The sequence below is a fragment of the Dendrobates tinctorius genome, unplaced genomic scaffold (assembly GCF_039654945.1).
Source record: "Dendrobates tinctorius isolate UK_male_01 unplaced genomic scaffold, ASM3965494v1 ptg000368l, whole genome shotgun sequence".
Taxonomy (NCBI): Eukaryota; Metazoa; Chordata; class Amphibia; order Anura; family Dendrobatidae; genus Dendrobates; species Dendrobates tinctorius.
The window spans coordinates 330,941-347,317 of NW_027362034.1; the positions used below are offsets into that span (position 1 = coordinate 330,941).

The following is a 16,377-nucleotide window of genomic DNA, read 5'->3' on the forward strand; positions in this document are numbered from 1 at the left end:
CCGTGCTGCTCCTATACTCTGGAATGCTCTACCCCAAGAAATTAGGACTAACCACAGTTTGCATAGTTTTAGGCGCTCCTTTAAAACACATTTGTTCAGAGCGGCTTATCACGTTCGCTAATCAAAGTCATTCTATGTGTAAGTGTGCGTGTGTAGCCCATTCACTATCTCCATCCATCCTTCACTCCCTCAAGATGGCTGGACCTTCATTGTAAATATACAATTGTAAATTCACACCTGTACTTTGTATCTCCCTCACCTCATTGTAGATTGTAAGCTCTCACGAGCAGGGTCATCTTATTTCGTCTTATTTTGCTTTAATTATTGTATTGTTAACGTTGTTACTTATGACTTGTGTTTTGAAACTGTTAAACTGTAAAGCGCTGAGGAATATGTTGGCGCTATATAAATAAAGATTATTATTATTATTATTATTGAAGATTACAGTGCGGGGAAGCCGGGAAACATTCATATAGACGGCCGGTGGGGATGGAGTCAGTGACCGACTCTGGCCAAATCTGTCTCTAGAGCCGTAGTAGAAGATGAAGATGTCGTCCTCATCATGAAGGAGTTATTTCTCATGTCGCATGTAATGAATATCTCCTGCAGTATTGCTAATGCCGATTCCAGTGTCGGTAATGAGACAAGAATTAGCGTTATGGAAGATGAGTCTATGAGGAACGTGTTCAGCTGCCGACTCCGAGGAGGAAACTGCTTGTTGTCTGTGGCCTAAATATATAGGTTTCATTAGTAGATGTCAGGGGAGAAAACTAAACCCTGTAAGATAATAAATCTCCTCATATGTTTCCCTTATTATCTCCAGTAATTGTATTATTACACAGGATTCTTATGATGTTACATCGGCTCATCTTCTTCTCATTCAGGTCTCTACAATATCGGATCCTCTCAGTGAAGATCTTCTACAGAAGAGAATTTTCCTGATTTACCCATCAAGGATGGATATGGACAGAGCCAAGATGGCGGAGAGGATGTTACACCTCACCCTAGAGATCCTCTTCCGTCTCACTGGAGAGGTGAGAGATTCTGATGACGTCACATTACATCATTCTTATCTATGGGAATAACAGGTGGACAGAACTGGAGAGGTGAGGACTCTGGAAATGTCTGTAGTGAGATTTATTAATGTGTCTCTCCATAACCAGGATTACACAGTGGTGAAGAAGACCTCTAGTGATCGCTGTCAGGACCCTGTGTCTGAGGGATGGGGAAGACCCCTGAGCCCAATCACGGGGCCTCCACCTCACCCCCTGATCCATGAGGGCATCAATCACCAGAAGATCCTAGAACTCATCTACAAGATGATTGAGCTGCTGACTGGAGAGGTGACACTGCTGGGAATGCTGGGACATTATACAGTAACACTATGAAGGGATTGGGGGGATGACGGTATCATTGTATGTGTCAGGTTCCTATAAGGTGTCAGGATGTCGCTGTCTATTTCTCCATGGAGGAGTGGGAGTATTTAGAAGGACACAGAGATCTGTACAAGGACGTCATAATGGAGGTTCCCCAGCCCCTCACATCACCAGGTAACAGACAGGACTAAATACACACGGCCTATAATTATCTGTATGTAGAGAATGAATTCAGTCCCTTTGTGTGTTTCCTCCAGCTCTATCCATTAAGAGGACAACACCAGAGAGATGTCCCCGTCCTCTTCTTCCACAGGACTGTAGCCAAGAAGATCCCAGTGTTTCTCAGGATCATCAGGTAGATGGAGAGAAGGTGTCAGGAGATCTCCCCTATGATGTGTAGACGGCTGTGAAGGTCTTGTGCTCAGTCTTGTTTTATCCTCCAGTATTATATGTTTTATACTTGTGTAATGAGAACGGTGGAGATGGCAGGATTAGAGCTGATCATAGATGGGACTTCTCCATCTGTCTGTGACTTTTACAATATTTGTTTCAGGGTGAAGATCTGACCCATATTAATACTACAGAGACATATGTGAGAGATGATGAGTGGTGTAATGAGGAGATTCCCACATATGACTACCCAGGTGAGTAATAACCACTGAATGCAGAGAAGTCACAGATTCCTCTCAGTCACCGGCTGTGGCTACTTTATCGGTGGTGTAGTCCGGCCATATTACCATGATCACCATTTTGCCTCTAGATCACAACATTCTCCTCCACCCAAAACTGTTCAAATGACTTTGGGCAGTGAAAGCCCTTTTCTATAGAACTTACAACCAATTACATTGTTTTTGATCCTAAGGAATTCAGATTACTGCACAATCTGTCCTGAAATGGGGAGCAATATTATTTTCTTTGTGCAGTGGATGATTTTGCAAACTCCCCTCTCCCGCACTCTGACCACAATCTTCTTTCATTCTCTATCAAGGACTACCAGGCTGCTCAGGTCACCCCCACTGTCCATACTTATAGAAACATACAGGCCATTAACTCCCAGAAACTTATGAAGAACTTTCAGTCTTCATTGGCCCCTATCTCCTCCCTCTCATGTCCTGATTCTGCATTGAAGCATTACAATGAAACACTTCAAACTGCCCTGGATGAATTTGCATCTCCTATAAATAGAACACCACAACACAGACGGCGACAATCCTGGCACACCCTGCAAACACGTTTGCAGCGGCTCCAGGAGCGCCGAACGTCTGTGGAGAAAATCCAATCTACACGAAGATTTCATCCATTATAAGTTTATGCTTAGAACATACAACACTGCCCTTCACCTCTCCAAACAAACCTATTTCAACACCCTCATCACCTCACTGTCCAATAACCCGAAACGTCTCTATGACACTTATCATTCTCTACTCAACCCAAGAGTACAGGCCCCAACCACAGAGCTCTGAGCTGACGATCTGGCCAATTACTTAAAAGAAAAAATTGACCAGATTCGACAGGAAATTATCTCCAAATCACCTCATACCATGCACTGTCCTCCCTCCCCCACTGCATCTAGCTCACTCTCTGATTTTGAACCAGTAATAGAAGAAGAAGTAAGCAGGCTCCTTGAATCTTCTCGCCCAACCTTTTGCATCAGTGACCCATTTCCGTCACATCTCCTCCAGTCCCTTTCCCCTGCTGTCACCCCTCATCTAACTAAAATATTTAACCTCTCTCTCTCTTCTGGTATCTTTCCCTCCTCATTTAAGCATGCCATCATACATCCACTACTTAAAAAATCATCCCTCGACCAAAACTGTGCCGCTAACTATAGACCTGTCTCTAATCTTCCCTTCATTTCTAAACTCCTGGAACGCCTGGTCCACTCCCGTCTTATCCACTATCTCTCTGATAACTCTCTTCTTGACCCTCTCCAATCCGGTTTACGCTCCTTACACTCTACTGAAACTGCCCTCTCTAAAGTCTCTAATGATCTACTAACAGCTAAACCAAATGGTCATTACTCCATGCTAATTCTCTTGGATCTCTCTGCAGCATTCGACACTGTGGATCATCAGCTCCTCCTCCTCACTATGCTCCGTTCCATTGGCCTCAAGGACACCGTTCTCTCCTGGTTCTCCTCCTATCTCTCTGACTGCTCCTTTACTGTATCTTTTGCCGGTTCCTCCTCCTCTCACCTTCCCCTTACTGTTGAGGTTCCTCAAGGATCGGTTCTAGGCCCCCTCCTCTTCTTGTACACTGCCCATATTGGTCAAACAATCAGTAGATTTGGTTTCCAGTACCGTCTCTATGCTGATAACACCCAATTATACGCTTCTCCTGACATCACACCAGCCTTTCTAGAAAACACCAGCGATTGTCTAAACGCTGTGTCTAACATCATGTCCTCACTATATCTGAAACTGAACCTGTCAAAGACTGAACTCCTTGTGTTTCCTCCCTCTACTAATGTACCTATACCCGACATTGCCATTTCTGTGTGTGGCTCCGCTATTACTCCCCAGCAACATGCCCGCTGTCTTGGGGTCATACTTGATTCTGAGCTTTCCTTTGCCCTCTACATTCGATCACTGGCTCGCTCTTGTCATCTGCACCTCAAAAATATTTCTAGAATTCGACCTTTTCTTACTTTTGCAAAAACTCTTACTGTTTCTCTTATTCATTCTCGTCTCGACTATTGTAACTCTCTTCTAATCGGTCTCCCTCTTACCAAACTCTACACTCTCCAATCTGTCTTGAATGCTGCAGCCAGGATCATATTCCTCCCCAATCGTTACACCGATGCCTCTACCTTTTGCCAGTCATTACACTGGCTACCCATCCACTCCAGAATCAAGTACAAACTTATTACCCTCACCCACAAAGCCCTCCATGGCTCAGCACCACCCTACATCTCCTCCCTTGTTTCAGTTTACCACCCTACCCGCGCCCTCCATTCTGCAGATGACCTGAGGTTAGCATCCTCAATAATCAGAACCTCCCACTCCCGTCTCCAAGACTTTACACGTGCTACGCCAATTCTTTGGAATGCACTTCCCAGGTCAATACGATTAGTCCCCAATCCCTACAATTTTAAGCGTGCCCTAAAAACGCATTTATTCAGACTGGCCTATCAACTCAACACATTAACCTAATCTATCCCTGTGTGGCACAGCCAAAAGTTTTACCATAACCAGGTTCCCCGCATCATGTTCCCACATGCTTTATGCATCCATTAGCCCTCTGTGTCTGTACTGTTAAACACTTAACATTATGGCTGGTCCATACAATCAGGGCAACTGTTACCACCCACCTTTCGTGTCTACCTCTTTCCTCATAGATTGTAAGCTTGCGAGCAGGGCCCTCATTCCTCTTGGCATTTGTTATAATCTATGTGATTATTGTTATGCTGTAATGTCTATTGTCTGTACAAATCCCCTCTGAAATGTAAAGTGCTGCGGAATATGTCGGAACTATAGAAATAAAATTTATTATTATTATTATTATTATTATTTTCTCTGATCTTCTGGTCAGGATTCATAGTAGCTCCAATGGTCCACCATAAATGAATTCAACTCTGGTTTACTGTTGTTTAATCTGTATTTGTAGTTTTCAGTAATGAGATTCTCGTGCTCTGGGGCGGTGCTGTGGGTGGGGCTGTGGGCGGGGCTTTATGTGGTCTGATTACATATTCATCTGTATTGGCTTATGACAGGTCGCTGATCCCTCACTGACCTGCCCCCCATTATTACATAATACATATAATAGCATTGATATTATTGGTGATAATGCCTATAATATTGTGACTATTGTGAGGCTTAGAAAAAAATTACATCCAGCAAAATGTCACCAGCGATGGCGGCGTCATTTGACTTTTTGAATGTAAAATATGCTGGAATAATTAGCGGTTGCCATGTCGTGTTTGGAGAGCCCCTGATGTACCTAAACAGTGGAAACCCCCAACAAGTGACCCCATTTTGGAAACTAGACCCTTTAGGGAACTTATCCAGATGTGTATTGAGCACCTTGAACCCCCAAGTGCTTCACAGAAGTTTATAGCGTAGAGCCATGGAAATAAAAAAAATAAAATTTTTCCTAAATCTTTTTACCTCGATATATATTTTAGTTTGTCCTGAGTACGCTGACACCCCCATATGTGGGGGTAAACCACTGTTTGGGTGCATGGCAGAGCTCGGAAGGGAAGGAGCGCCATATTGGAGAGCAGATTTTTCTGGAATTGTTTGTGGGTGACATGTCACATTGTCAGAGCCCCTGAGGTGCCAGAACAGCATAGGCCCCAAAAGTGACTGCATTTTACCAAATACTTCCCTGAATGAATTCTTCTAGTGGTGCAGTGAGCATACTGACACCACAGCTGTTCCATAGACAATTATACAATTGGGCAGTGAAGAAAAAACAATTATATTTTAACCACTAAAATATTGTTTTAACCCCAGATTTTACATTGGAAAATAGGTAGATAGGTAAATGGTCATCATAGGTAAATCTATGGGTGTACATAGATGAATTTGCAAGGGGTGTCATTTCCAATTCCAAGAGGGGTGTCATTTCCAAAATGGGGTCACTTCAGGGAGGATTCTGCTGTTGTGGCACTTTGGAGAGCCGCTAAGTGCCAAAACAACAGAATTCCCCCTGAAGTGACCCCATTTTGGAAATGACACGCCTCTGGGAATTCATCTATGGATATAGTGACCATTTTCACTACATGGATGATTTCCAGAAACACGTAGTGGAAGTTTTAGAGCAAAAATTGCAAAAATGTCATTGTAGTGCCCAATATATTGTGCCCAACTTGTGTCTCTGGAGACCTCCCCCCACCTATCCCCGGAAATTGTTAAGTCAGCTCTACTCAAAAGTGTCTGTCACCAAATAAACCAAATGCTTGATTGTCAAAACAGTTCAAAAACGTGGTTCTGTGTGGAGATTGTAAAGCAGTCATGGAGGCATAAGGCTGGCAATGATGGGCATTGTGGGTAATAATAGCGGGTATCATGCCTCATTCCTCTCTAGGAACATACACGACATCTTCTCTGGGGGTTCTTTCTTGTTTCAGTTACTGGGATGAGTGCAATAAAATGTCGCTCAGTGAGTCTTCTCACATCTTCACATTCTAAAGGATTGGTGGGGACAAAATTTTCAAAAACAAGATTTACATGACCTTTTCCTGATAATCAAGGAAAGTATCTGCATTTCCGGCTTTTTTGTATAACACAAAAGAATTATATGTGGCCACCTGAAACAAATACATGACTAACTTTTTATACCAGATATATGATTTTCTTGATACCTGGTATGGCTGTAGAACCTGATCTGCAAGGTCCACACCCCCACATATTTGTTGTAGTCAATGACAGACACAGGTTTTGGAGTGGTGGATCCCTGTTGGTCTGCAGTGGCCCTTGTGGCATCTGTGTGGATCGAGCTCAGGATAAAAATATATTTTTCATCCTTATACTTAAGGACAAGCAGCTCTCCATTGCATAAAGCCCCTGACTGCCCCATTCGGAAATGTTCTTTGACCAATGATTGTGGAAACCCCTGATGGTTTTTGAGAATGGTCCCACAAGCCCCTATGTTATGTTCAACCAGACTTTTAAATAGGGGTATGCTGGTACAGTAGTTGTCAACATACAGATTTTAGCCTTTTTGTAAAAAAAGGCTCAAAACGATTTTTCCAGATGTCCCCAGATAAGTAGGGCATCCTGGTGGGATTAGTTGTCTATCTTTCCCCTCATAAATGTGAAAAGCTGATGTGTATCCGGTTGAACTCACGCACATTTTATAGAGCTTAATTCCGAATCTTGCCCTCTCAGAAGGAATAAATTGCTTGAGGTCCAGTCTTCCTTTGAATTTTACAAGGGACTCATCAATGGAAATGTTTTCTGTTGGGGTGTAGAGCTTTAAGAACTTTTCTGTCAAGTCTTCGATGATGGGTCTGATTTTGTATATTCTGTCATGTTCTGGGACATTTCTGGGCAGGCATTGACTATTGTCATTAAAATGCCAAAATCTCATGAGCATTTCATAACGGGTCCTAGGAATAACGGCAAAAACATAGGGGTGGCTTGAACAGGGCTTTTTTAACAAGACACATAGCGAATGTAAGTCCTAAAAAAAATTTCATTTCTAGTTGGTGTCCATAAATGTGACCTACCATAATAGGATTGTGGATTCTGGCTGATGAATTGGGACACATATAAATTTGTAGGCTAATATGCTCTAGCAAGCTATCTGTCATAAACATATAAAAAAAATAATTGGTCCAAAATTTTCCACCTCCACATTTATACCAGGAATGGCATTAAAATTAGGGATGAATGGAGTAGCCGAATCCGAAGCCTCCCATCTGGGAAATGCTACAGCAAGAGGCAAAGCCCCTTGGACATTGGTGTGCGCCAATTCACGAGCACTAAGGACAGCGCTAGTACTGGGCATTGTTCCCTGAGTTGGAGACATTTCTCCAGAAGCGCTATTTGTCCTTCTTGTTGTACTGGTCCTTGTGTGTGAGGATGGACCAGAATCACTGCTCATTTCTGAGCTATCACTGTCGCTGCTACTAAAGCCCTCGAAATCCACATCGCCATCTGACACTGCACTTTCTTCACAGTTAGAACATAAAAGTGCATAAGCCTCCTCTGCACTATAATACTGACGGGCCATTTTATTTTATTTATTTTTTTTTTTTCGTAAATAGAAAACTACGACATGACGTGACCAAATTATTGGGCAGGCAATTGAGAAAAGCCTAATTCTTTACCCTATCCCTAACTTTAGAATAAACCCTAACAGTAACCCTAACTTTAGTCCCAACACTAACCCTAACTATAGCACTAACCCTAACCTGCCTTATCTGTTTTTTACTTTATTGCAAAATCAATGACTGACACAGCTCTTGGCAGCAGCACTTGTAAGGCTACTTTCACACTAGCATTTCCTGGAGCTGTGGAGGGATGCGCATGGCCGCCCCTCCTCCGGTCAGCTCCACCTATGGGCGCATGACGCTGCATGCGGCCTGCGTATCCTATCTTTAGCATTGGGTACGCAGGCCGTGCGCAGGTATGTATTTGCCGGCGCATGCGTCCCTTTGACGGTGCGCCGAGCGCACCAAAATGCAACACGGTTAAAGTTTTTTGCATAGCTTGCCATTTTTACGGACAATTTAAACAGGTTGTCCACTACTTTTTAGTAACCCCCCTATTGTAGCCCCCCGGGGCCCATAATGATTTTTGTAATTACCTTGCGTTGCCAATTCTGCCTGTGAGCGGCGCTATGCGGGCGGCTGAGTCCGAGTCATGTGACCGCCAGGCTACAGCCGCCGCTAACATCTGCTGATGTCACGTCAATTTCCTGACTATGGAAATTGATGTGACGTCAGCAGGCGTGACCCAGTATCAACACACTGCTGTCACTCATCAAGAGTCACAGCAGTGTGTGGGCGGTGCTGCACCAGACATCACAGCCCCGTCACTCTGCAGCGTCTGTCTCCTCACCCATCAAGAGTGACGGGGCTGTGTAGGGGTTGGACAGGCTGTCTGCCAGCTGTGCGAGGGGTGGACAGGCCATGCAGGGGTCTGCGGGCTGCTGTGTGGGGGGGCCGTGCAGGGGTCTGCAGGCTGTCTGCTGGCTGTACGGGAGGTGAAGGGGCTGTGCGGGGTCTGCGGACTGTCTGCCAGCTGTGCGGAGGGTGGGCGGGCTGTGTGGGGGTATGCAGGCTGTCTGCTGGTGCCGGCTCTGCGGGGGGTGGAAGGGTCGTGCGGGGGTCTGTGGGCTGCTGTGCGGGGGGTGGTGGGCGGGCTGTGCTGGGGTCTGCAGGCTGTATGCTGGCTGTGCAGGGGGTGGACGGGCCATGCGGGGGTCTGCCAGCTTTGCGGGAGGGTGGGTGGGCTGTGTGGGTGTTGCCAGGGCTGTGCGGGGGAGTCTGCGTGCTGTGCTGGCGGTGCCGGGGCTATGCGGGGGTGTGTGCGCGTGCGTGTGTATGCAGGCAAGCATCATCCAGTGGGACTACAAGTCCCATCAGGTGATGCTTGCTACACTGTCAGTGAGTGACACATTAGCCAATGATGGGACAGAAGTAGTCCCATTATCCGGCTAATGTGTTGAAAGTGAAAAAAAAAAAAAAACACATTCTGAACATACAACATATAGAATATACATATAACATACAACACATAACATAGAGTATATACTTACCAATCACCTAGTTCCCCGAAGCCATCGATCTGTAATAAAAATAAAATAATAAAGCAACCTATACTCACCTTTCCGCTGTAGTCCAGATAATAACGAGGGTCCCACGACGATCTCCCGTGTAGAGCAGCCGCATCAGCTGATGCGACCGCTCTCCAGGGGCCCCAGCAATGAAATGATAGACGGAGGTAATCCTCCCCTGTGTATCCCTCCGCCGCCGGGAAAGTGGTCCCGTAACCCTAACCCAAGCCCTAACCCTAATTCTCATGCAGCATTGCTGGAAAGTGAGAGCCTGAACTCATGTCACCTCAGTGATGCACTGCAGGAGCCATTGTCTCCTGTCAGTTCACCACTGGGAGGCGCTATAGAGCGGTCACATCACCTGATGTCACTGTTCTATAGGGGAGATCGTCGTGGGACACTCGTTATTAATTGGACTGTGCCGGACAGGGAGTATACGGTTTGTTTATTTTTTTACTTTTTATTAGAGGAGACCGAGGGCGTCACTTGGATCTGGGCGTGCAATAAAAATATGATATCCATGTTGTGTTTTATTTCATTAAAATACTTTATTCTTATGTGTGTTTTTTTAACCCTTTATTACTATAAGATTAATAATGGATAGGCTGACGCCACTCCATTGTTAAACCGGGCTTAATGTCATTTTCCAATAGCAAGGTGACATTAACCCCTTATTATCCCATATCCCACCGCTACACGGGAGTGGGAAGAGAGGGGCTAAGTGCCAGAAATGGCGCATCTTATATATGCGCCATTTCTGGGGCGGCTGCAGGCTGGTATTTGTAGCTGGGGGGGTCCAATATCCATGGCCCCTTCCTAGGCTATGAATATCAGCCCGCAGCATAAAATTTAGGGGGACCCCCACGTCATTTTTTGGGGGGTCCCTTATTTTAATAGCCAGTAAAGGCTATGAAGACAGCTGCGGGCTGATATTCATAGCCTGGGAAAGGGCCATGGGTATTGTCCCATTCCCAGGCAAAAAATATTGGTCCCCGGCAGTCGGCTTTCCTCCTCTGGTGCAGAAAGTTGCGCGGGAGCCCACGCCATTTTTTTTTTTACTTTTTAAAATGAAACATTGTTCATTAATAAACATGGATATGGAAATATCTATGGAAATAAAATATCTATGGAAAAATCTATATATAGATCCATATATCTATCCCATATCTATCTATCTATCCCATATCTATCTATGTGTGTAATGAAGTGTGGGATGGACAAGTGTAAATGAGGAGGTCGGACAGAAATGGCAACACAAATCTTTTTTTTTGTTAAATAACATCTTTATTTAGGTTACAAAAACACATACAATCCACATGTAAAAAAGCACATGAAAAACCGCATGACAAACGCATCAATAACGCACCTGCATTTTCTGCCAAGAGCTGTGGATTCTGTGTGGAATAATCCGCCCGGTGTGCACACAGCCTTATAGCTCTCAGCACTATAACGGTGTGTACATGGCGACTTATTATTAAGAACGTCTGTGTCTGTGCACGCTCCTGTGTGTGCGCTCATGATGCTTGCAATGTGTTTTATGTGAACACGTGGCGGATTGTGCTGCCGATTTTTCCGTGCGGATTTTGCTAAATCCGCAGATAAAATGACCTGCGGATTTATAGCGGATTTTGTTCGGCTTTCCCCTGCGTTTTTACACCTGCAGATTCTTATAATGGAGCAGGTGTAAAACGCTGCGGAATCCGCACAAAGAATTGACATGCTGCAGAAATGATCCCTCAGCGTTTATGCTGTTGATTTTTCTGCACCATGTGCACAGAGGTTTTTGTTTTACATTGACTATAATGGTACTATACAACGCAGGAGAATCTGCTGTGGATCCGCATTAGAATCCACAATTTGTGCACAGACCCTTACAATAAGATGCTTCAGATTGAAGAGAGAGGAGGGAGGGGTTTGGGTGTGTTTTGGAGTGGGTGTGCTAGGTGCTGGCTTACAGGCCAGTGCAATGCATCATGGAACTTGTAGTATTAGAGCACAGTAAGTCGGGAGAAAGAAAGTTGTCAATTAACCCCATGAGAGCTGGAGCCAGCACTGAGGATGTGCTGCTAGAGCATGATAAAAGGTAATATTGCTAAAATAAACATAGTGGATGTTTTTAGTGGCACATAATAGCAAGATTTATGAAAAAAAAAAAGTTACAGTAGTGGACAACTTCTTTAAGTAGAAATGTTCAAAAATATAAAACTCAATGATATTTTATGAAAGAAAAATTGTTTTTTGTCTTGGTAGATGACTGTACCAGGATATCAGGGGGACAGCTGACATCTTCAATTTTTAAATCTGATGATCTTGAGATCCTACAAGATACAACTGAAGTGATTGCTATTACTCCAGATATATCATCATCCATTCACAGCAAAGATCTGTCATCTGATCCTATGAAACAGGTCCCATCTTCTGATTCATTACTGACTACTAGGGAAAATCAAAGTCACAAAAGAGGCATTAAAAAACAAACTGCTCCTAAAGCAAAAAATTCATTTTCATGTTCGGATTGTGGGAAATGTTTTCACAAGAAATCTAATTTTGTTACACACAATAGAACTCACACAGGGGAGAAGCCTTTTTCATGTTCAGAATGTGGGAAACGTTTTAACCAGAAATCAAATTTTGTTAACCACCAGAGAATTCACACAGGGGAGAAGCCTTTTTCCTGTTCAGAATGTGGGAAATGTTTTAACCGAAAATCAAGTTTGGTTGATCACCATAGAACTCACACTGGGGAGAAGCCTTTTTCCTGTTCAGATTGTGGGAAATGTTTTAACCAGAAATCGCATTTTGCTAACCACCAGAGAATTCACACAGGGGAGAAGCCTTTTTCCTGTTCAGAATGTGGGAAATGTTTTAACCGGAAATCAAGTTTGGTTGATCACCATAGAACTCACACTGGGGAGAAGCCTTTTTCCTGTTCAAATTGTGGGAAATGTTTTAACCAGAAATCACATTTTGTTAACCACCAGAGAATTCACACAGGGGAGAAGCCTTTTTCCTGTTTAGAATGTGGGAAATGTTTTAACCAGAAAGGGGATCTTGTAAAGCACCAAAGAACTCACACAGGGGAGAAGCCTTTTTCATGTTCAGAATGTGGGAAATGTTTTAACCAGAAAGGGGATCTTGCTAAGCACCAAAGAACTCACACAGGAGAAAAGCCTTTTTGATGTTCAGAATGTGGGAAATGTTTTACTCAGATTTTAAGTCTTGTTACACATGAGAGAATTCACACAGCAGAGAAGCCATATTCATGTTCAGAATGTGGGAAATGCTTTAAATGGAAAATAGATCTTGATCGCCATCAAAGAACGCACACAGGGGAGAAGCCTTTTTTGCTGTTCAGAATGTGGGAAATGTTTTAACCGGAAAGTGATTCTTGCTAGACATCAGAGACCTCACACAGAGGAGAAGCAATTTTCATTTTCTTAATGTGGGAAATATTTTACTTGGAAATCAACTGTTAATAAACATCAGAGACGTCACATAGGGGAAAAGCCTTTTTTATGTTCATAATGTTGGAATAGTTTTAACCAAAATAGAATTTTCTTAAATGGGTTGTCTCTTGTCATTCCTCATGTTTGCTGACAAAAGGATAAAACTAAACTTTATTAATTCGAAATGTAAAACTATACCCATAATTCACCCCCTTAAGGTTAGTCAGTAGGTGACTAATAGAAAAAACATGTACCCCAAAGTTCAGTATATAAGGTGAGGTGACGTATACTGTGACGGAGTCAGCTTCAGCTGAGCTGATTTCTAGAGTGGACCCTCTGGGTCGTGGCACCCACCCACCTAGGGCGAGCTGACCTTGTGAGGGACCACCCCTACACAGGGAGAGTCAGGGGCAAGACCAAGGGGGTGAGCCACCACCACTGCTGGAACCAGACGGCCGACTCAAGAAAGACACAGGTGTGAGTGTCTGGCAACAGGGAACGTGGAGGGTACAAGACATAACAAAGCGTGGTCACAGGGTTTCTTCAATAAAGCATGGTCTCAGGGTTTAATCAGAAACACGATATAGTTACAAGGACAAAGTGAAACATAGCAAGGTGCATGCGTTGGCACGCCAAGGTCCAAGGCATGATACGTGCTATGTGGCACGCCAGGGTTCCCGCAAGGGCTAGATGGCATTGGACTCCGGACATCTGGCAATGATCGACAGGCTCCGGACATTAGGCTGCAGTCTTCAGGTTCCGGACCTCTGGCAGCGATCGGCAGGCTCTGGGCATCTACCAGGGATCAGGCAAGGAGGGACGCCGGAGTTCAAGACATGGTGCATGTTAGGAGACACGCCAAGGCAGGGGTCCAGGCAGGATGAGTGCTAGGAGACACCAGGGTCCAAAGCAAAGTTCAAGGCAGGGTGCGTGCTAGGGGGCACACCAGGGTCCAAGGCAGGGTGCAAGGCAAGGTGCGTGTTAGGGGCTATGCCAGGTTCAGACTAGGGTAAGGGCCTGCATGTGCTAGGAGGCATGCCAGGGTTGAGGCTAGGGCCTGTGCATGCTAGGAGGCACACCAGGGTTCATGGCAGGACCTGCGGGTGCTTTAGAGATGCACGGGGAGGTATGTCAAGGAGCAGGCTAGGGCCTGTGCAGTGCAGTGACAGCGTGAGTGCAAGGAAGCACAGAGCACGGCTGGGGCACTGGCTAGCTGGTCAGGCTGAGGCTAAGACAGGCGGGCCAGACTGTGGCGAGCACGGCTGAGGCACAACAGTGGACACAGCTAAGTCACTGGCCGACGTGCATGGCTGAGGCACAAGCAGGCGGGCACAGCTAAGGCAGGCATGGCTGAGGCACAAACAGGAGGGAGAGGGAAGGCCAGGTGCATGCAAAGGGCTCACGAAGAAACAAGGCAAGGCAAAGTACAAATCAAGGAGCAGAAAGTAGGCTGAAGCACAGAGCCGGGTACAAGAAAGCAGAGCGTATGCTAGAGCCCAGAGCCAAGTCAGAGACACAGAGCAGAGTACAGACAGGTAGTGGAATGTATGCTGAGGCACAGAGCCAGGTACAAGGGAAAAGTGGAGCTTATGCCAGAGCACAGAGCCGGGTATATGGCAAAGCACAGAGTACAAGATAAGACTTGTGCTAAAGGAGCACAGAAGGTCAGAATGAAAAGATAGAACTCAAGACAGATTGGATTGGAGAAGCAGGAAGCTCATCTGCATATTTCTGATGCATTCTGGGAAGAGGAGAAGCGTCACCTTAAGCTGATCGATCGCTGGGACTTGCCACGTCTCGCTGTTTGAGGACATCGCAAAACCAGGGATTGGAGAAGCAGGAAGCTCATCTGCATATTTCCGGTGCATTCAGGGAAGAGAAGAAGAGTCGCCTTAAGCTGATCGATCTCTGGGACTTGCCTGGTCTCGCTGTTTGAGGACATCGCAAAACCAGGGATTGGAGAAACAGGAAGCTCATCTGCATATTTCCGGTGCATTCTGGGAAGAAAAGAGTCGCCTTAAGCTGATCGATCGCTGGGACTTGCCGGGTCTCGCTGTTTGAAGACATCGCAAAACCAGGGATTGGAGAAGCAGGAAGCTCATCTGCATATTTCCAGTGCATTCTGGGAAGAGAAGAGTCGCCTTAAGCTGATCGATCGCTGGGACTTGCCGGGTCTCGCTGTTTGAGGACATCGCAAAACCACCCATCATAGGCTGCATCAGCAATAGCAATATGGAGAAGAAAATCCACATGGTCACCTGCAACACATGCTACATGTTTACGGATCTGCCGGCCCAAAAACTCAACTTTACCTGTCAGAAGTGCAAACTTGTTGCCCTCTTAGAGGAAAAGGTGCAGGGACTGGAAGAAAGAATAGCAACATTGAAGGTAATTAAAGAACATGAGGACTTCTTTGATGAAGCAGAAGCAACCATTCAGGATGCGGAAAGTGAGAAAAGCTTCAGAGCACATACAGAGGCTGAAAAGTGGAGCCATGTGACGAAAAGACGCAAACGGATCAAGTGGTCATCGCCACCCACACAGCTTAGCAACCAATATGAAGCCCTCATGCTGGAGAACGAAAATGGGACAGCTCAGGATGATACCGTATCTCCAAAAGAAGACACACTATCAACAAAAGAAGTTACTCTCAACAAAAGCGGAAACAAAAGACACTCAAAAACACTCACGAGCAGCAAGCAGTGCGTCCGGAAGAAAAAGAAGAGTGGTAGCTATGGGCGACTCACTACTAAGAGGCACGGAGGCAACTATCTGCAGGCCGGACATAACCGCACGAGAAGTATGCTGCCTCCCAGGAGCAAAAATCAAGGATGTGGCCAACAGGATACCAACTATCCTCAAATCCAAGGATGACGACCCTTTCCTACTGATACATGTAGGCACAAGCGACACGGCAAGAAATGACCTACCAACTATCTGTGAAGACTTTAAAATTCTAGGGAAGAAAATAAAGGAACGGAATGTACAGGTTGTTTTCTCATCAGTCCTCCCAGTCGATGGTCATGGCATCAGAAGATGGAATTGGATACTAGACGTGAACAACTGGCTACGACGGTGGTGCAGGCAGCAAGGATTTGGATTCTTGGACCATGGCATGAATTACCTCTATGATGGACTTCTCGCAAGAGATGGGATGCACCTCACAAAACCTGGGAAACACACATTCGCCAGAAGACTTGCCACACTCATAAGGAGGGCTTTAAACTAGAAGAAGAGGGGATGGGAGGAAAAACAGCAGACAAGAACATGCAGCAGAAGGACAAACTAATCAAGGATACTAGATGTGGTAAAGAGGACCCAAGACAGGG

General features: G+C 45.2%; 2 protein-coding genes and 1 pseudogene across 2 annotated transcripts in view; 1 reads left to right on the top strand and 2 right to left on the bottom strand.

The window, feature by feature from the left end:
* The window catches only part of LOC141075745 (uncharacterized), a 73,057-nt pseudogene extending 59,887 nt beyond the window's left edge, over positions 1–13,170 (top strand).
* The window catches only part of LOC141075744 (uncharacterized), a 559,419-nt gene that overhangs the window by 152,884 nt on the left and 390,158 nt on the right, over positions 1–16,377 (bottom strand). The window lies entirely within an intron of this gene.
* Positions 1–16,377, bottom strand: part of LOC141075743 (uncharacterized) — a 230,131-nt gene that overhangs the window by 89,047 nt on the left and 124,707 nt on the right. The window lies entirely within an intron of this gene.